The sequence below is a fragment of the Sesamum indicum genome, unplaced genomic scaffold (genome assembly GCF_000512975.1).
Source record: "Sesamum indicum cultivar Zhongzhi No. 13 unplaced genomic scaffold, S_indicum_v1.0 scaffold00204, whole genome shotgun sequence".
Taxonomy (NCBI): Eukaryota; Viridiplantae; Streptophyta; class Magnoliopsida; order Lamiales; family Pedaliaceae; genus Sesamum; species Sesamum indicum.
The window spans coordinates 96627-119757 of NW_011628098.1; the positions used below are offsets into that span (position 1 = coordinate 96627).

General features: G+C 30.3%; 1 pseudogene; it reads right to left on the minus strand.

Moving 5' to 3' along the window:
• Positions 1 to 744: 744 nt before the first annotated feature.
• Positions 745 to 12419, minus strand: LOC105179774 (annotated as a pseudogene).
• Between the last annotated feature and the right edge of the window lie 10712 nt (positions 12420 to 23131).

A 23131-nucleotide genomic window follows, 5' to 3' on the forward strand; every position in this document is an offset into this window, starting at 1 on the left:
GTCCATGTGAATTTTCAATGATCCTATACATCGTTGTTTTACCTGGGTGGCCAAGCCTATCATGCCACAAAGTAAAAATACTTTGATCAACTAACTTCGGGTTAGTGATACTATGTGTTTCAACGGATGCCACAAAGTAAAAATACTTTGATCAACTAACTTCGGGTTAGTGATACTATGTGTTTCAACGGAGCTTATAAATGTGCCATATAAGCGAGAAGTATATGTTCTCATTCTTTCTAAAATTTTCTTCTGGCCAGATTTATATGTTGTAAGGTACAGATATTCGATACCATTTTCATTCATGATTTCAATATGAAAACCATTTTGTCGAATGTCCTTGAAACTCAATAAGTTCCTTTGTGATTTACTAGAATATAAGGCATCATTGATATGTAATCTCGTTCCTTCAGGTAACAAGATTGTAGCTCTTCCGGAGCCATCAGTAAGATTACTAACTCCTGAAATAATACTCACATTTGTTCTTGTCATTAATAAGTTTGAGAAAAATTTCTTGTTTCTCAGAATTGTATGCGTAGTTGCACTATCAACAAGACAATGTTCCTTGTCATTGAGATTTGTAATGGCTTGATTCATTCTATATAAATGAAATAGACATATAATAAGTTAAAGAAAACTTCATTCATAAAATATAAAAGCATTACTAGATAAAAAGAAATACCCTACAAATGAAAGTAAACATAACTAGATACTGGAAACATACTAATAACATTTGGGATAAATTTAATCAACAAGCATGTCGAAATCCTCAGTAATGTCACCAAACTGTAAGGGCAGCTCTGGGAGATTTTTGTCATCATTTTCAAAAGACTGGAAAAAATCTGATGCATCCATGTGGGTATTGTCTGAGATTCCAGCCTCAACAAGATTAGTCTCAACATCTTTACCCTTTGCTTTCACAGAAGCCTGGTATAATTTGACCAGATGTTGTGCCGTACGACAGGTACGGGACCAATGTCCAGACATCCCACATCTATAGCAAAGATCTGCATTTGTTGTTTTCTCTTGTTGATTCTTTGCCTTGTTCACATTGTTCTTCTGAATATTGGGATTAATCCATGTATTACCACGACCATTACCACGACCACGACCGCGACCGCCATGACCACGACCATAAGAATGGCCCCGTGGTGAGCCATGGTAACGACCACGCCCCTTTCGTGAAGAAGTAGCATTTGCTTCAGGCAATGCCGCTGAAATTTCAAGAAGTGGCTTGGAACCAGTGGGTCGGGTGTGATGGTTATTCAACAAAGCTGATTATTTTCTTCTGCAACAAGCATGCATGAAATCAACTCTGAATAGGTTTTGAACCCACGTTCCCTGTACTGCTGCTGGAGTACAAGGTTGGATGCATGAAAAGTAGAAAATGTTTTTTTCCAACATTTGTTCATCTGTAACATCTTCTCCATATAACCTCAACTTTGATACAATTCGAAACATTTCAGAATTATATTCAGCAATTGTTTTGAAATCTTGCAGTCGCAATTGTATCCACTCATATCTTGCACGTGGTAAGATTACAGTCTTTTGATGGTCAAATCGATCCTTTAAACTCTTCCAGAGTTGAAAAGGACTTTTGACTGTTAAATATTGAGACTTTAGGCTCTCATGAAGATGATGACGAAGCAAAATCATTGCTTTAGCACAGTCTTGCTCAGAAGCAATTGTATTTTCTTTTATTGTTTCTCCCAATTTGCTACTTGCCAAATGTAGTTCGGCATCAAGAACCCATGATAGGTAGTTTTTTCCAGAAACATCAAGAGCAACGAAATTCAATTTTGTGAGATTGGCCATTAAGCTACAACAAGTTCATATGCACTTTTAGCATAATATTCAACATATACATAAAAGTAAAATAATATGTATTACACATGATATAAAGTAAAAATGACATGAAATATTACTAACATTAAGTTACATATAAGTTATCATGTAATTAGTATGAATTATTATGACATGCATACATGAAATTAAATATATTTAAGTTTCGGTTAAATCTTATAATGTTACAAATAGCAATTAAATGGTATTCATGCCAAATCATTTCTTAATAAATAAATTTTGTTGCATATACTAGCAAAACATGTAAAATACATACATGGGCATATGAAACAAAACTATATTATCGAAAAATTATCACAAATCAAATAAATAAACGAAGAAGCATCGGGCTTCTTGATCAAGCCATTATCTCAAAACACTTCAGGTGGTGAGAAAATTAAATATATACTTATCATCGCTTCAGGAATTATATTGCACATAATTGGTACAAAAATTATTGGTACAAAATATTTCACCTCCTACTGGAGATGATTTTAACTCATTACTTACTTCAGAAGCAATGAAATTTTATAGAACATATCCACTTCTGGGGATAAAATCAAGAATTGTATGCCTGCTTCTGGAGGCAATATCACATCCATTTCAGGGGATAAAATCAAGAATTATATGCCTACTTCTGGAGGCAATATCATCCACTTCAGGGGATGAAATCGAGAATTTATATATATATATATATATATATGTCTACTTCAAGAGACATTGAAATATATAATATAATTACTCATATTTTATTATGAAATATTCAAGAATAAAAGTAACTATGATATTGTAGAGGTAAACAAACAAAGAATAAAAATTATACTAATAAAATTAACATTTTACTTTGATCGATCGTAACGTAACGTCGTGCTGATAACGTGTTATAACCTTAGAGAAATTCTAAGTTTATTGGCCTATCACTCTTAATAGAATATAAAGAAATAATATATGTATTTCTCCAACAAACTTTCTTATTCACTCCAAAATCTCTTTACAAATGAAATACATGGTGGTATTTATAGACCACCAAAATTGTGGTTATAAAAAATATTATAACTATTTTAATTACAAATTATAATGGGGGATACGAAAGGGTGTATAACATTATAGGTATTAAAAAAGAATATAAAGAGGTATATGCATTCATATATACATATTATATATAATAAAAATTTAATTATTGGGATTATGACGAGGCATTCAATAAAGCCTTTCTCTAATGATAATGTCGAGGTATTCAATAAAATTAATGAGGTCATACTGTTCATTCACATAAATATATTTTGACACTTCCTGTATCTTTTGGTAATAGAAATTTACTTATAAATAAAAATAAAAAATTAAAAGATTATTTTATATTTTATACAAGTGTGATAATCTAATTTTTATAATATATTAATTAAATAACTTAGTATTACAATTAGATGTATAATTTTATGTACAGATTCAATACAAAAAAGTCAAAAAAAATATGGGATCTTATTATCATTCTTACCTTTACCTTTTAGTAACAAATAAAAATAAAAAATTAAATCTTTTAATTTTAAGAATAAATCATTTTTAATTTAATTTATTACCTCGTAATTACTAATATCAATTAAATATGTAATTTAATATAAAAATTCTATAAAAAATTAATAAAATAATATAAATATAAATTAGTATAATAATAAAAAAAATATACCAAACCTTAAAATTTATTCATAAGCATTGCTTTCACGCCCTACAAAAGGTGTTAATATTTTAATTTAAATTTATGACCTTGTAACTAATTTTATTAGTATATTCATTGAATAATTCAATATTCAATTATTAAGAGATGTGACTTTATATTCTGATTTAATTAAATTTAAATTAGTATAATATATACAGAATCATATTATTCTTTAATATTGCTTTAATGTGCTCCGATAATAAAAATAAAAAAATTAATCTTGATAATATTTTAATCTAAATTTATAATTAAATAATTTAGTATTTATAAAGAGGTGTAATTTTATAAATAAAAAAAACTTAATTGAAATTAGTATAGATAATAAAAAAATTTGGGATCATAATTATTTGGTTTGACACACTCCCTATAATTTGATAATAAAAATTTAGCTATAAATAAAAAAATAATCTTTTAATTTTAAAAATTTAACTTAGTTTATACTTGATATTCAATGTAAAAATAAATAAGGTAATACTATTCATTCTATTTAAACACCCCTTTTAACTTTGGTATTCAAAATTTACTTATAAATAAAAATAAAAAATGAAAAGATTAATTTTATAAATTTTAAAATAATTTATGCAAGTATGATAATGTAATATTTACAATATATTAATTAAAATAATTTAGTATTTTCATTATAAAGATGTGTTAATTTTCAAAATTTATATTTTTTTACTTTACACTTATAAAATAGCAACTAATTTTTTATTAATATTAATTAAATTATTAATTTTTATATACAAATTCAATACAAAATTAGTAAATAAAATAATTTAAATTTAAAAACTAGTGTAAGTAATAAAAATACATACAGGTTCTTGTTATACTGCTTTGACTCCCCTTAGTAATAAAAATTTAGTTATAAATAAAAATAAAAAATTAATCTTTTAATAATAAATTTAAATTATTTATAATTGATAATTTTATTAATTTATTATTAAATGTAATATTCTCATTTTTTAGTAAATTAAATACATATTCAATAAGAAGATTAATAAAATAATTTTACATTTAGTAAAAATGATATAGAAATATATGAGGCCGTATTGCTCATTCCCATAAATTTACTTTGACACTCCTATTTTTTTATAATAAAAATAATTTATGCAAGTGTGATAATCTAATTTTAATTTAGTATTTCAATTAAGACATGTAATTTTATATACCGATTCAATAAAAATACTTGGATCATATTATTAATTCTTGTAATATTATTATATATATAATGACTTAAATTAGAAGTTGAAGCATAGTTTAGAAAATATTACAATAAATATCTAAAAATTTAAGCAGAAATAAATATTCTGCATGTATGAGTAACCTGTTCATTCCTGCCTCTTCTTTCTTCGATTCTCTTCTTAATTTTAGACTGTTACTATTTTGCTTTAATTATGTAATTGTTTGTAGACTAGTAGTCTATGATTATGTTATTTACTTCTTTAATTAAATATAAATATAATTTAAAATTATCTGGTTTTCGTATGTTTTAATGATATAAGTGTGCTATGAAATTTCAGTTTCAGACTTTCAATCATTCAACTATAACGTTGTATGTATTGTTTAGTTTATGAAGTTTTGTTATGTTGAATTTGTTGTTTTATACGCCTTATTTAACTCCTTATACATTAATCTAATCAAAATAATACTAATTATATAAATATTTCAACAAGAAAATTTGACTATGATGATGTCTTGGTTAATGTTATTATGGCAGACAATGTACAAAGACTCAATTTCTACCAACAGTCATTCTCGCTAAACTGGGAAAAGCAAATAAAAACGTAGTACTTTAATAGCATAACAAAAGAATAAATGAAAAGGGTAAACAATTGGTGAACTAACAATACTACCTTATCTTGTCCTCCACCATAGAAATGTCTTGCCACTGCTGCCATGATGACATGGATCACAGGGACGCAACACTTCCAGAAAGTGGAGCATGGGCTGGCCAGCAACAACTGCATGATAATCTCACTTTCTTTCACTCGGTGCTCGAATCAAATGAAGAATCATATTCGAGGTTTTGACCTAGCACACATGCTTTGGCACATAGACTGAATATGATCTGCAGATATTAGCTATCAGAAGGACTATGTTTTTTTCTTACCAAACCTGCAACTGATCACACCAAAGTACAAATCAAAAGTCACTGTCATATTTTCAACATAAATAGATTAAAAAAGAAAAGAACAATGCAAGTTCTCTATGCACTACATCCAAATAGTCCCTGCTCATGTTTAGAACCTCTCTTTGTTTCAGAATATACCAGCCATGCATAAGGAGCCATAGAAGGAACCTCAATACACATCAATGAAAAATCATCATGAACATTAGAGCATGCAGTTTTGAACTCAAGATCAAGAGTGCAAATTCGATTTCTATCCTCATACTATCATACATTTATACTTTATTTTCATCTCATTAATAAACTCACTACATATTATAAGCATGTTAACGTATATGGAATTAATATATTTACTAATTATATTAAAAATATTAATTAGCATATTCTAAACTAAAACCATAGACTATAATTAAACAAATTTTTAAGTAGAAAGTAACTGTAAAGAAAATATGTGAACAATAAAAGAACAGAAAGTAGTATATAAAGGGCCAGAAGACGACACACAACATTAATTATAAGACATGCTAGCTCTAAACAAAAATCCCCTCACCACAATAACACAAGAGTTAAACCACACTCCTACAACTTCCACTGTGAAGTGAAAAAAACTATCACCTACCTTACACACCCACTTCCATCCTCTAGGAAATTGGGGTAACTTAACATCACTAAAGTATGTAATAAATCTTTCCCAATCACTCGAATAAGCATGCATATGAGCTTTAAAATATATCTTATTCCCCCACACCGAAACCATGACTGCCCTTAAGCATGTCTCAATCCAAATATACAAATTATCCAAGTAGCAATTTCAAATATCCTTTCATGTTACTCAAGTATATCCCCTATACTAATAAGACTTAATAGTATAAGAAGAGCCAACAATATTGAGACAAGCACTTGCAGTACAACATACAATATTCAACACACAAGTATCCCATTGACTTCATCAAAATAAAATGAAACAAGTCTCAACACTCTCACAAAGGTATCAGTGTAATCACTCCACTCATAAAGTGTTTAAGAATTTGGTTCCACTCAAATCAATACATAGAATGCCATAATATGAATCAAATCTCCTCCACCAACAAAATGAAAATTAATACATGAATCAAAAAGTCTTTTCAAGGGTTGTAATGGGGCTTAGGACAAGGTGTGGCAAAAGATAGGCCGAATTGGGGCTTATGAATTCAAAAGAGCGATGCCGACCTAGTTGCTTATCTTTCCAACCTCATTGCCATTCAACTCGATTCAAGTAATTTGAACAATCAAACACCTCCAATTTTTTCGTTTTCTATTTCTTTTTCTTCTTCTTTTTCGCAATCTTTTCTTCTTTCCTTTCGTTTTTTCTTCCTTAAGAAATTATATGTAAGAACCACAACATTTCGTGATTAATTGGCAAATAAACTTTGATTCTCTAGCAACCAATAATGTGGGGCTGTTAAGATGGTTAAAGCAAACCGTTTGAAGTCTAGACGCAGCATGGTACTATTTCTACCACTATGTTAATATAGAAATGGTTTTAAAATGAACGGAAAGATAATCTACTTTCTTTAAGTGATTTATTAGATAATCGAAACATACTTTTGCAGGAGCAATGACGTCATTCCTTGCGGCAACCACTGGAATATTACAGAACGATCTAAAGAGGGTCATAGCTTATTCAACTTGCAGTCAATTAGGCTATATGATCTTTGCTTGCAGCATCTCTAACTATTCGGTTAGCGTCTTTCACTTAATGAATCACGCGTTTTTCAAAGCATTACTATTCCTGAGTTTTTTTTCCTCAATATTTTCTTCTTTCCTTTCTTTTTTTCTTCTTCTTTCTCTTCTCCTTTTTCTTCATCTCTTTGTTCTTTCTGTTTCATCATTTGTTTTTCATTTCCTCGTTCCATTTCTCTTTTTCTTTTCCTTGGGGATAGTAGTGCATCCGTTGTTATTCACTCATTTTCATGTCAATTTACAAGCAACCAAGCCAACACCATCCCCTTAAATGGGATCAAAAATCAGTTCAGGAGATAATCAAGAAGGGGATGATTCAGCTTATGACATGGTTTAACCAACAAAAGAAAAGCCAAGGCTCAAATGAGTTATTCTATGGGTGAATTCAAGGTAGGCTCTTTTGAGGTAAGGGGTATTCCTAAGTGCCATTATCACTTTCATGCACCGATCTTACAAGAATGTGGACTCAAAATGTATTACACAAGCAAGTTCTAGAATGGACACACTAAGTTTGATGCCCTCGATCAAAAGAAATGTAGCACTGTTTAAATGAAAGTGCTTTGGTCCAAAAGCTCACACAAAGGCTTTTGTGTTGATTCCTGAACATTGTTCATTTGATGCAGTCAATGGGACACAATTCACACTACTTTTTTTTTTATATGCTACTAGTGCTAGTCTCTCCTGCTTATTTCGACTTATACCAAAAATTCCTATTAATATAAGGGATAACACAAGACAACAATCAGAAAATTCAAGTGCTACCATAGGATAATTCGCATATTTTTCTCAATAGGAAATGTGACTATGCAGTGGACCTGAATCACTAAGTATAAAGCCTAGCATATCATGGAAAGGTGTTGAAGTGTATCATGGCTTCTTCAATTTCAACCAAATTATATAGGTGAAATGACGACACAAGTTTATATGTTCATAAGAAGGACAAGAGAAACAGAGGCTAGCTCTATGGAATTTCCTGTAGTTTCACAAGGAGAATCTAGCTATATAAAATTACTATTGTTTCCAATATGATAGAATCCTAAACTTCAGGTGGGGAGTTTGTAGAGTGCCTATAAGAGATCAAGATATTGTGTTAACAAAGTTTTTCTTACATTTGCTTTAGAACCTCGTAATCTCTTCTCTTTGGCTACCACCAATAAGTTCCCCCATCTAGTAAGAACAAGTGGTTAAATTATTGAAAATTCATAACAAGCTTTATCAAAGAATTACCTATAAGATTTCAATCTATTTGGAAAAATAATGTGTTATAGAGAGAAGGGGAGAAAAGGAGAGAGAAGAATAAGAGCCTACCTTAGGTACAAGCACGTCCATTACAGCAACAGTTTTATTTTCTGCATTGACCTTCATATTTCTGGCTTTGCTTGCTTTTGGATATTTGTTATCATAATTTGGGAGGAAATCGATCATGTATAAGCTATGAGTTGATGAATTGAAGATGATGGATAGAAGATATGGCAATTTACCTTTCATGTTCAGAAGCTAAATTAATCCCCCATTCTGCTTTATTCTAAAATTTTCTCACTTTCGTTGCTTCCTCAAGAATGGCAACTACCTCACTGTAAGCGACTCTGTGAAACTTGGATTTTGCAACCATTTCAAGTCGTTGGAGGGCAGTTCTATCAATAAATTTGGTCATGATCTCCATATCGCCATAGCAATGATCAAGCAACCACTGACAAAGAAACCTGACATATGCTTCCGCACAGTTCATATCATCCTACAAAAGTGTCAACTCTATTATCTTCTATGCTAGAGCATACTTGGAAGAACTTAAAAAGAAAGATAACGACGATTGCAAGTTTCTGGGAATAGGGTAGCAACAAAATGGTTGTTTAGTGTCGATTTTCAAAGAAATATGGATTAGTAATCTCGCCTTTTAACTGTAGCTACAGATGAGAAAAAAGAATCTGTTGACAAAGTTACAAAATTAGTAGATTTAAATCAACTAATCCTATCCAAAAGGATAGGAAAACATTAGCAACACTTCCGACTGAATTTGGGCCACAACAAAGTGAGGATATGTTGCATCTAGATAGATTTTACACAATTAGTCATTATAATGCAGACAAAAGTTTTCAGTGTGCATGAATTTGTCCCTATAAGATCATTTATGTGTATTTCTCAAGGAGTGGAATATGTAGCATGATAGACAAAAAGTTGAATTGCTTTCTTTTTCATGTGTATTCAAAATTTTGTACGAATACACAGAAAAGCTTACAATTAGCAAACCTTTATATTAGCAAATTCTATCTCGTGTTCCACCATCCAAAATTCAGCAAGCTATCTTGGAGTATGCGATTGTTCAGCTCGAAATGTTGGCCCGAAGGTATACACACTACTGAGAGCAGATGCATATGTTTCTATAGTTGTCCTGATACATTCAAAATGCTTGCCTGCTGAAAACGTCTTCAGCATAGTCAACTTTTCCATCCCTCTTCGGAATACCACCACCAAACTTCCATCTCTCAGCCAACTTGTGCCATTCATGCAGCTTTAAGAGGTTCTCTTTAGCGTTGGTACGCTCAGCAACAACAGCAACAATTTCCTCCTTACTTGCTTTAGCAAACTTTAGCTTGGCTACTACTTCTCCTTTCTCCTTGACAACAAGCTCAGGAGCTTTTATGTCAGATTCTCAAGAAGGAGGGTTCTCTTTTAGCTCCTCAAAATTTTCAACATCACTTATTATTGTTGTGACTTGAAACATCTCCACCCTCACAATCACTAGTTGCATAATAGGAGTATGCACATAAAGGAAACCATGCTTCTGGAAGAATGTGTGGGTAGCATATGCCAAGGCATTTCGTGGATTCTAGCAACTGCAGAAATCTACATGACCAAAAGAAAAATTTATTCAAAAAAGGAGAATTAGAGACAAGTGCTTTAAAGGAAAGAAATTTGCTGACAAATTTACTTGCATATTAGGGATCATATAAGATATAATAATCTATTGAACTTTTTTACCAGCTTTGTTCCAGCAGTCCAGCGTAATGTATATTAAAGGAACAACATTTTGTTTTCCAAACTATAACTAAGGGGTTTAGGTGTAAAATGTGAATTTTTTGAGGGGTTGCAAGTGAAGTTTTGGAAGTCTTTGTTTTTTTTTGGGGGGGGTGGGGAGGGGATTGAGGAAGTGTAATTCACATTTTCATAGGAGGTTTAAGTGTAATTAACCCTAATTAATAATGTAGATGTAAAATTGCTGATGTTAATAGTTCATATGTTGTTAACTTGGAAGAGAGTCAAGACTATGAGTCTCAAGGTGTGAGTCATTCAGGGTAGTGTTCACAAGGACTTGTGCTTTTCCAGAGTTTTTGTAATAAGCAGCAAGAATAGGAAAAGAGTCTGAAGTTGGATTTTTTAGTGAAAAATAGAATTCTGTATAAATAAACCTTGACATATATATATATACTAGAGTGTGCCCGTGCATGGATTAAATTAATTAATAAGTAAAAGATATCACATAAAATTTTAATTATGTCGAAGTCAACTGAAAGAGATGTTTTTAGATAAATAGTACAAATACATTTTGTTCTGAAATAAAAGTGCATCAATATTAAAAAAAAATAAAAATTCATAATATATATACAAAGAGATATATCAGTTGAAATAAATGAATAAGTATTACTTTTATAAACTAAAAGACAATCATATTCATATTGAAGAAAACTACTAAGAATGAATTTAAGTATGAGTTTAATAATATATTAACATACTACTCAAATTTTGTTAATAAAGTTTAGGTGAACTATAAAGAAGATAAATTGCAAATTAATTGATGAAAATATAATTAACTTGTTTCATAAAATAAAGTGTATCAATATTAAAAAAATTAACTAAATGACTAATTAATAAAGTTGAAACTTTATGCTAATTGACAATAATTTAAAAGCCTTGTTTATTTTTTTTCAAAGTTTCAGATCCTTTATCATAAACAATACTTAAGAAAAAGCTCATCACTTTCAATCTTACCCAAACAGACTAAGTTCATACATACAAGAATATCACATGTACCGTTTACATAAGACCAAACTATAGATTACACTGGAAGTGGATCAGACATTCCATTCCCACAATGTGACCATGACTGACGAACGAAGCTAACTCATTTGTCTTAACAGTAAGATGCCAAAAACCTAGAGATTGCAATTGTCTACTTGGGTACATGAGATTTGCATTCTATATATCAACTGCCATCTCATGTTTAGAGAAGGGAATATTAAAATCATATGCAGGTAGTATGTCTACTATTGTAGGCAAAATTTCAGCATACTATTACTGCTATTATTGTACTCAGAACATCAAAGCATAAAATCATCCTCTCGAATGCTCCGATACTTTATTATTTAGAGAAATCCACCAAATTACCTTTATGAAGAACAAGAGATAATTGACCAAAATAGTTATAATGTAAAACAAATTTATGAATGGACATTGATGGATTTACAGAAAGACAAATATAATACTATACATAAAATGATGATGTACTAACAAACAATTTTCTCCAAAAATATTAAACTTATCTAAAAATCGACAGATTGACTTTCACATGCTTGCTTGAAAACTAATATTAGTTTCCTTCTTTTTGATCAAAATTATCATTCCTCATGCTAAAAGATTCACACGAATCAAACAAAAACTTCACAACCAATGACATTCAACCACAGATCCACAAAAGTTCACATCCACTAAAAATATTGCAAGTTGAATAACACTATAAAAATAAAATAATTACATAAATATAAACAAATTAAGGAGCTAAAAAGATACTTACAAAGATACAAACAAAGAAATCGTCGAATTAATTTCTTTTCCTTTTTTCTTGACCTTGGCTTATTTGGGTTTTCAAACCCTAGAGAAAAAAATAAAAAATCGAGACATGTGAGTTTGGATGGGGGTTTGATGGGGGGCTCGCATAAAATGGTCATAAGAGAACAATGATTTTGAGGGTTTTTTCTAGCAGGTTTTCTTGAATTTTTGTGTTGTACCCACCTCCATTGCTGCTTCTACCGAGGGTCAGAAGAGAACAATGATTTTGAGGGTTTTTTCTAGCGGGTTTTCTTGAATTTTTGTGTTGTACCCACCTCCATTGCTGCTTCTACCGAGGGCGCATAGGGGCACCATGAGGGCTCATCACTTTCGCCGCCTAAAGTCGGCCATCCTCCACAATGAACCCCACCGTCTCTCCTTCAACGAGGCTGCGAAAATCCTTAATTTTATAGCTAATTGGTGAAGGAAGATATGTCCGCTTCCTCAATCGGAGCAATAAAAACCCAAATGTAAGCACTTATTGGTCCCCTTTTTCACATCACCCTCCAGCATTGGTACAAAACCCTAACCCCTCACTCCCTCTCTGATGCCTTTCGTTCTCTTTCCTTGCTTTTTCTTCTCTATTTTTTGGGTTGAGAGAGAGAGGAGACCAGAAATGAACATGGTGTATTTGGGGAAAATGGTGTGTTCGGATTCAGAGAGGAAACGGGAAATGAACTTTGGTGGGTTTGGGGAGAACGGTGGGTTTGGCAAGACACACACGAACAGAGAGGAATGTGTATTTTTAGTATTGAGAGAGGGTTTCTGCAATTTGCTTTTAATATTGCTTCACTTATGTATATAAACTATGTTATAAATATACCAAAATATAGTTGAAATTTTAATTTATTGTTATAAATATAAACAATTAATTAGTTTCTCAAATTATGATAAGGTGGAAGAAATAAGAATACAACTAAATAATATTGTTAAAGGAATATATAAGGATCCTAAACTAAATGGTAAATGAAGACACATGATATAATTGACTATGAAATAGAAATTTCATTTGAAAATTATTCAAACATAATCGATTTTAGTCCTGGATCCCTAGCTAGAAAACAAATTAAGGAAGAATTTTCTGAAAAAAGATGGGAACCCTTTAGAAAATATTTTTTTAAAAATTTTCCACCTGAAAAACAAAATGAAATTTCAAATCAATTCTATAAGGAGTTATTCATATGGAATAAGAAAGTTACCTTTGTTCCTTGGTTTATAACCAAATACTCAAAACAATATTTAAATGTACTAGAGAGAAAATATTTCTTAGAAAATGAAAAAATCCTAAATAACGTCTTTACCCCTCAACAGCCTTTCAAAATGAATTCAAATGAAATAGAGATTAATTTTAAAGCATTTTCTGAATTAATTGAAGATGATACTTTAATAGTTACAATCTCAGAAATAAATGAGTTATTAAAAAAGCAAAATTATGCCAATTTATACTTAAATGTTATAGGGGAACAAATTATGGAATTAAATAATAAGATTGATAAGATTATGGAATGGCAATAAGTATTGGCCAAAAGAAATCAACTCAAATAAGACATTAGTTGAAGAAACAATAGGAGAAATTATTGCGAGACCCTCACTCAACCACTCCCCAGATATTATAGGTTTTAATTTAAAACCTATAGGAGACCTAGAAAAATTTCCGGATCAAAAATTTAAAATTCTAAAATTAAACACTCTAAATAATGACAAAGATTCTCAGGATTATAAAGATGAATTCATGGAGGAAATTAGCAAATTAGAAAAATTCGCTAGGAAGCCAATGCAAACCAAATTTTATTATCCTAGACCAACACCCCAAGATGTTCTTTATGAAGAATAAGAGATAATTGACCAAAATAGTTATAATGTAAAACAAATTTATGAATGGACATTGATGGATTTACAGAAAGACAAATATAATACTATACATAAAATGATGATGTATAGTACTATCTGTAAAGGAAATAATAAATACGATAAAGCTATTGCTAAAATGATCATAGCAGGATTCATTGGCCAATTAAAAGGGTGGTGGGATAATTATCTTAGCCAAACTGATAAAGATGAAATATTAAATACAATGAAACTTGAAGATAATATCTCAGAGGAGAAAGCAATTTATACATTAGCTATAAACATCGTTGAGCATTTTACAGATAGATGGTCAGATAACAGTGAAAATATTCAAACACTTCTATAGAATCTAAAATGTAAGACATTAACTTCATTTAGATGGTATAAAGATGTATTTCTTAGTAGAGTTATGGAACTCCCAGAGTCAAATGATTCTCATTGGAAGTCTAAATTTATAGATGATCTCCCTCATTTTTTTGCAAAAAGGGTTAGAAATGTCCTAAGAAAAGGAGACCTGCACATTAATTATAATCAATATACTTATGGGAGGTTAATTGGAACCTGTATCCAGGAAGGATTAAATTTATGCAATGAAATTAGATTAAATAAATAAATTAGAAGATAAAATTTAACAGAGAAAAGTCAATTAGGACAATTTTGTGCTCAATTTCGGATGGAAATGAAACCATCCAATAAATCAAAAATCTCTAGGAATAGAACTTTGGGGTTGAAGGAAAAGAGGTACAAAAAGAGAAAATTTAGAAAAGAAATAAATAAAGAAAAAGACTTAGCTAGAAAAAATGAATGGAAGGCTAAAAATAATACCACAAAGAAAATAAAAAGATATTATATTTGTGGAGAAACAGATCATCTTGCAAATAGATGCAAAAACAAAAAAGAAGAAACAAGAAGATATAAAAAATATTAAAAATACAATCAGTCTCTTACTAATAGACTTGAGAAGATTGAAATTAGCAAAGATAATGAAATAACAGAAGAAAAAAGGAAGATTTTCTATCCACTTTGGAAATAGTCAGTAGTCAAAAATGGAATGTTAAAATTGATTTTTTAATAAATAACAATTTCAGGAAAACATTTACTGCTCTTATTGACTGTATTAAAGAAGGTCTTATACCAACTAAGTATTTTGAAGAAACGATCCACTCTTTATCATCTGCCAATGGCCAAAAACTCAATATAAGCTTTAAAATTCCAAAAGCTTACATATGTAATAATAAAAAATGTATTCCAACAAGTTTCCTGCTAATAAAAGATTTAACAAATGAAATTATTCTTGGAACACCTTTCCTTAAAAAGATTTTTCCGAGAAAGAATATTAATGAAAAGGGTATAATAGGAACTTTTGATAATGAAACAATAAAATTTGAATCATCACCCAATCAATAGACAAAGTTATAAATGAAATAAAAGACTTGATAATATCCAAGATCAACAAAATATGTTTCATTAAGGAAGAAATAAATTCACTACAAATAAATGAACTACTTAAAAATTCTAAATTACAAGGAAAGATTAAAGTGATTCAAAATAAATTTGAACTAGAAATATGTGACGAACAACCCAATGCATTTTGGCATAGGAAAAAATATATTGTTAGCCTTCCCTATGAAAATGGATTTTCGGAAGCAAATATCCCCACTAAGGCAAGGCCTTGCCAAATGAATACTGAATATTTAGAATTATGTAAGAATGAAATTAATTCCCTAATTAAGAAAAAACTAATTAGGTCCTAAAAATCACCATGGTCATGTACTGCATTTTATTTTAGCAAATATGTAGAAAAGGAAAGAGGAAAACCCAAGCTTGTGATAAATTATAAGCCTCTTAATAAAGTCTTAAAATGGATAAGATATCCGATTCCTAATAAGAAGGATCTGTTAGATAGATTACACATGGCAATAATTTTCTCAAAATTTGACTTAAAATCAGGATATTGGCAAATTCAAATAAATGATTCAGATAGGTACAAAACAGCATTTACAGTCCCATTTGGATATTATGAATGGAATGTTATGCCATTTGGATTAAAAAATGCACCTTCAAAATTTCAAAATATTATGAATGATATTTTTAATCAATTCTCTAATTTTATCATCGTCTATATTGATGATATCTTAGTCTTCTCAAATAGTATCAAGGACTATTTTAAGCATTTAGAAATATTTAAAAACTTAGTTATCCAAAATGATTTAGTATTATCAAAATAAAAAATGAGTATTTTTCAGACAAAAGTTAGACTTCTTGGACATCATATTGAAAAGGGAGAAATTATACCCATTAATAGAAGTATTGAATTTGCAGATAAATTCCCTGATAAAACTCAATTTAAAACTCAATTACAAAGATTTTTAGGCAATCTGAGTATTTTTCAGACAAAAGTTAGACTTCTTGGACATCATATTGAAAAGGGAGAAATTATACCCATTAATAGAAGTATTGAATTTGCAGATAAATTCCCTGATAAAACTCAATTACAAAGATTTTTAGGCAATCTGAATTATATAGCCCCATACTATAAGAACCTTGCCCAAGATACAATAATATTGTATGATAGGCTTAAGAAGAATCCATCAGAATGGACTGATGAACATACAAAAGCAGTTAGATTAATTAAACAGAAGGTAAAATTATTACCATGTCTAACTCTTGCTAATCCAAATTGAAAAAAGATTATTGAAACAGATGCCTCTAATATTAAATTTGGATGAATACTAAAACAAATTGATGAAAATAAGCAAGAGTACTAGTTAGATTCCATTCGGGGAAATAGAAAGCAGCCCAAAAAAATTATGCTACGGTTGCTAAAGAAATTCTTACTTTGTTAAATGTGTATTAAAATTTCAAGATGATTTACTTAATCAAGAATTCACCATTAGAACAGATTGTTCTGCTGCTAAATTTATGTTTTATAAAGATTTTAAACATGATATTTCTAAATAAATGTTTGCTAGATGGCAAGCACATCTTGCCCCATTTAATTTTTCTATTGAACATATTAAAGGAGAGACAAATAGTCTCCCTGATTTTCTATCGAGAGAATATATTGATGGAGATGAATCCAGATGAACTTGGAAATGAAATGTTTAGAGGGATGAATATTTTCTCGAAAATTCCAAATGGTTGGATGGAAGAATTAGTCATAGGAGAAAGATTCTTTATGAATGGGGTCCATTGGCCTATTTACCAATGAAAATTTTGGGATGAACCAATTGAATATAAGACAAGATTAAAAAGAACTCAAAAAATAATCAAAAAGCGAATTGATAAAATCAAGAAAATACTTTCTGACATTCTCATACAATTTCCAGATGCAAATGTCACTGCAGAAAATCATATTAAACAATTTTAGATAGCAAATTTGCTATACCATTAGCAGATTGCTGGCCTTTATGCTGGCTAATGAATTATCTTTATTTTTCAGGAATGCTCCCCCAAAGGGGAAGAGGAAGAAATTCCTCCTCTAATCAAAGAGGAGGTAGATTTCGAGCATGTGATATTGTCAGACATAGAAATAGGACCTTAGTAAGGGAAAATATTTCCGCAATTGAAAAATTTAATAACATCCCTGAAGAAGAAAATGAACTCTTCAAACAGTTTCTTGAATTTAAAAAAAGGAACATAAAAAATTAACAACTAATGAATCATCAGCATCTTATGCAAAAATGGTGCAAGAAGATGAAGATGAATTAATTAATTACAAATTTAGTGAACACCACGAGGTAATTATTCTTCTTGAAAATGATGATTTGAGGTGGGAAAATGATCCATAGTATCTAATAAAAATGTACCTTAATGTTGCATCTTTTTCAACAGGGTCATATAAACCTACGGCACATTATGAATGTATCCTTAAGGCAACTCAGAGTGTTGAAATTAATCACACATTTTCCAGCAATGGGAAGGAATTTAATTATTAAAAAGCAATAATTAAAAAGTTTATCACTGCTGTAGAGTGGGGAATTAACCCATTTAGGGGAAAAAGAATACTTTCACCCAGAATCAAAAAGTACAATAAAGTTTAATTACTGGGACTATGTTGAAGCATTTAATAAAACTTTTCTTTATGAAAATTATAAAATAAAACATACATGATTTTTTAAAATTTGCCAATTGGTTTTCCAACAAGAAATACCGAATTGGGTATTCCAATGGTATGGTGGATATGGTCCATCAATTTCTATTCTTTCTTAAATCTTCCAGGAATACTATACGGAATGGCTAAATTATTCGCCAAAAACAATCCAAGCAGAAAAATCGAGAAAATAGATTGAAGGAATGACTTCTCTTTATTTCTTTATGGAATTCTCTATCCCATGGATCTGGATGTGGCTACCAGAAGTAGGAATTACCCTACAAAAAATCCCATGCATAAAAAGGATGTATTGTTTAAAGTTTTGGAACAAGTTGATGCAAATTGATCCCGAGATCAAGAAATACTATGGTCAAGAAATCATCAACGAGATGGAAGAAAAATTGCAAGAATGTAAAGTTCTTGCAGAAAAAGAAGAGAATCAGGCACCCAATCCTTTTGAACATATCTCCCAAAGAGCTCTGAATAAGAAATGGGTAATCACGAAAGGTTAAATTATTGAGGAATACCTCAAACAAATGCAAAATGATTTAGAAAAGAATCTTTCGAGAATTGCTTCTCCTATGGAGACTTCAAGCAAAACTGGAGAAAATAAATTTTCTTGTCTCGCTGGAGAATCTCAAAATCCATTGGAGAAATTTTCTCGAGAGGAATTTCTTGATAATTTATTTAAAGGAATTCAGGTGACATTAAAAGGAAAATCAAAAATGAAAATTTCAAAATCATTTGAAGATAAAAAAGACCTCAAGCAATCAGAATCGGAATCAGAAAAAAGCAACTTCTCCAAACTAATGAAAAAATAAGGTGACAGCAGAGCAAGTCAACAGAATTGACCAAATGACACGTGTTAACAATGAAGTGACACTTGGCAGATGAAGGCCATGCGGACTTGAAAAAATGATTTCAAGTCTGGACCATCTGGTTATTAATATAACCCTTTCTCCCCTTTTTTCAGAGAGCCCTCGGAAGTCTTCATGTGTTGAAGTAGAGGCACTTGTACTTGTAATTCCTTTCTCATTCCTTAGTTATATAAAAAGTTTCATTTTGCATAAGAAGAGATACAAGCTACCTATAAGTTCTCTTATTTAACTTTCTGCATTTGTTACTTTCATTCTTGCTTCTGTTTTGCTTAGCCTAATGTAAAGCTAAATTACTGCTGCTGAATCATTCAACTATAACGGAGATAGCATGGCTATATATATAAAAAAAGAGTATTTTTCATTACTGATAAAGATAAGGAGAAATTGAAAGAACACAAAGATAAGACATTCTAGGTCGTCGATTTTAATTATGAGTATGAACAAGGTCGGCCTTGTCAATACTGCCCGGTTTTGCCGTTCTTTGGCGTTGTTTTTTGACTTTAGTATGGTATCTTCTTACCAAAATTCATACATGTATCAGTGCCTTGTTGTTGAAGTTGTATTGAATAATTCGGCAGTACTTTATTTCTTTGCTTAATATGCAGTATGTATTTGATAATAATAGTAGCCAAGTTAAGAATGTTAAGAAAGTATGAACTCCCAAGAAATTTAGATCAACTAAGTAAATGAACAATTCCTAAAGTAAATCCTATATTAATTTACAATTTCGAAAAGATTTGATTTCTGAAAAACTAAATAGGTAATAAAAACTACTGAAGAATCTATTGCTCTTGATAGTATAAGGGTATCTTTGTCAAATTCCACCTAAAAATGGGTTAAAATATGCTAAAACTAATCCAATTTCAAACATAGGGTAAGTGTCTCCCACTTTATGTTATTTCTATTAGATAGGCTCTTTGCTAAATGTTAATGAATAGAGATTTTTTTTTTGCCTATTTTCTCAACATAGGACCTTTTTATTTTTTAGCATTTTCAAGATAAGAAAGGGGGCAAAATACAATTTATATTTTTTTGTTAAAATTTCAATTGAAAAATTATTAATGATGATGATTGAACAATTCTAATTATTATTTTTTGATTATATATATAATGAGATTAAAAAATTTAATCAATAATTACGATATCTTAAAATTCGGGCACCCGATTCTTACGAAATTTAAATATACACAAGACTGTGTCAATTAGATCATATCAAACGGTATAATTTAAAATCACACGGCCTGATTCAACGATATACCGTCTTGAATGATTACTCTTATTTTTCGAGTACGATATCTCCACATCCGTATATCCAATAAGTTTAAAACTTTACCAAATGTATTTTTCTGTAATGTTTATCATATCTAATGGTTTGATCTGAATTTTGATGGTTTGAGTAACCCATGTTGTTCAACAATGTAAGATGGTAGTTACATCAAGGTTATACTAACATTTATAAATATATAAATTTTGCAGATTGTGAACATATAATAATTTCAACTATATCTATGTAAAAATTTGATAATTCGATCTCATGATATATAATAATAATAATAATAATAATAATAGTAGTAATAATAATAATATAATAATAATATAATAATAATAATAATAATAGTAACACAAAAAGTCAAATCCATCTCTTTCTCTCTCTTTTTATCGTTTCTTTTCTTCTTCCTTTTTCTTTCTCTCTTTCTCTCTTTCTCTTTCTATTTCCATTCTTTCCTCAAACCATTCTCTAAGAACCGTAGCCCCCAAATTCACGGCAACAAGAAAGGCAAGTCGGCAACAAAGACAGCAATGAGTGCGGCTTCTAGGTAATCTTCTTTCTCTGTTGAAAACTCACAAAAACGCCCAGGAAAAAAGAGGAAGTTCTTGTGGAAAAAAAGACTTCTAAATTCATCTCATTCTTTTTCTTTTTCTGAAAATTTTATGTTAGAGAAGAAACCTATACTAAAACTGAACTAGAGCAAACTAAGTTTGTTGAAGTAGTGTATTTGTAGTATAAATAAGAACTAAAGATTTATCAGTATGACTAGAGATGTCACAACTCTGCCTTTTCTGGTGTTTTTTTTTTTTTTTGGTGGTACATTTCAAGGATTCTTGTTTAATACTAACCGGGTTCTTTATTGGTCTTGTTGTTGGATTCTTGTTTAATACTAATCGGATTCTTTACTTGTTTAATTCGAGTTTGAGTTCGAGCTCGACTCACTAGGCCCGAGCTCGACTCGTTGTCAGCCCTAGTGAAAGTCTTTTTACAAAAGTACATGAAATAATGAAATAATATATTTGGATTATGATATTTAATGATAATTTTTTATATAAAGAGATGTGATAATTTCTTTTTAAAATTTTCTCCTAGGCGACGTCACTCACTTAATGACCTACCGTTGTTGCTCAGATCCAGGCCAATAGGTGATGGCGACTACTGTCGCAGGCTGGCGACGACATGTGATGGCCGTCGGTGGCGGCCAACAACGAGATGGAAGTAAGGCAGCAAAAAAAATCGAAAGGAGAAAAGACATATTAAATAATTTATATTAAATAACATAATTTTAAAAAATGAATATAATTTTTTGATATTTTGATGTTTAAGTAATATAATCTATGAATAAATATATTATTCATTAGAAGATAAAACAAAATTATGATATAAGATTTAATTGAGAGTTATAGAAAAAATATTTTGTGAATAATCTGAATAAATCTACCATTATCTTATATCATAATGATCTATTAAGAAATTAAGTACAAAACCAGTGAAATGTATGCAATATTGTTGAGTTGATTACTGAACTTTTAATAAGTACATATTTTCTTGTTCTTCAAGAACAATGTCATATGTATAATTTAATGTTAACTTTATTTTTATATTTCATATTGTTTTCTAGTTTTTTTTTTTATTAAATGCATCATTATAAATGACCAAATTGTAAAAAAATATATTTTCGTGTCTGTAGTAGAAACGAAATTTGATCTATTCAATCATAAGGCTAAAGAAGTACTTAAAATAAGAATTTTCAGGTAGTTCGTAATCGACATTTCTCTGCACTTAATTGATCATATATCCAAACTTAGAGGGTGAAAAAGTAATTAAAAATATTACAAAGATATTTTCAAAAAATACTAAAAAAATACTTAAATATGAAATATATAATAGATACAAACAACACAATATATATATATATATATATATATATATGTATGTATGAAGGTCATGTTTGTGCAGGCTTCAAGAATGCCACCTCGTCAAAATTGCAGTATTTGTTTTCCCTTTTTCTCTTGCTTTCTTGGAAGTACAGGAAAGAGTATGGGCTCCCCAAGGAAAGGGAATTCCTCCTCCCTTACCAATTTGCTTTTGCTACATTTCTTTCCCTTCGTCTCTTTTTCTTGATTTCTTGCCATTGCTTAGACACAAAAAGGGTTCTTTATAAGTATAATGTTTAACGTAGATATAGCCTTGTAGCGAAGGGGGTGCTACATTTCAGCCTTCATGGCATCTAACCATTCTTTCAAAATGTGAATAATTCATTCGGCTCCTGATTGGTCCATATAATATAGAGGGTTAGTTAGTTTGTTACAGTAGTTTCAGGCAATTGCTCTTCTTTGTATTTAACCTGGATTCGAACTCCTCCTGGTCATTTTTTTCATTTTTCCATGAATGAGAAACAAGGTATTTTGTCTGCAATTTATCTTTGATAATGGATTCTGTGTGCTTGTTGTCTTCTGCAAGTTTTAACATGGTATCAGATCCTTTTTCGTTAAGGTCTCTGTATATACACACTACAATGCATACCTCTCTCTTCATGGACGACGAAGTAGCTTCATCGATGATGGGAAAGAGACCTGGTGAAACTGCGTCTCAATATGAGAAGCATATGTTGTTTGTTCATCCTTCTGGGCATTCACAACTAACATTGACATCTTCTCCTTTGGATGGCACAAACTTTCTGGTATGAAAACGAGCAATATACGTCTCGTTTGAAACGAATCTTTCCAACACCAGCTCTTAGATCAATCAATTTTGAGCAATAGAGGCGCGTTAATCTGATAGTGACATCATGGACCTGGAATTCCATGTC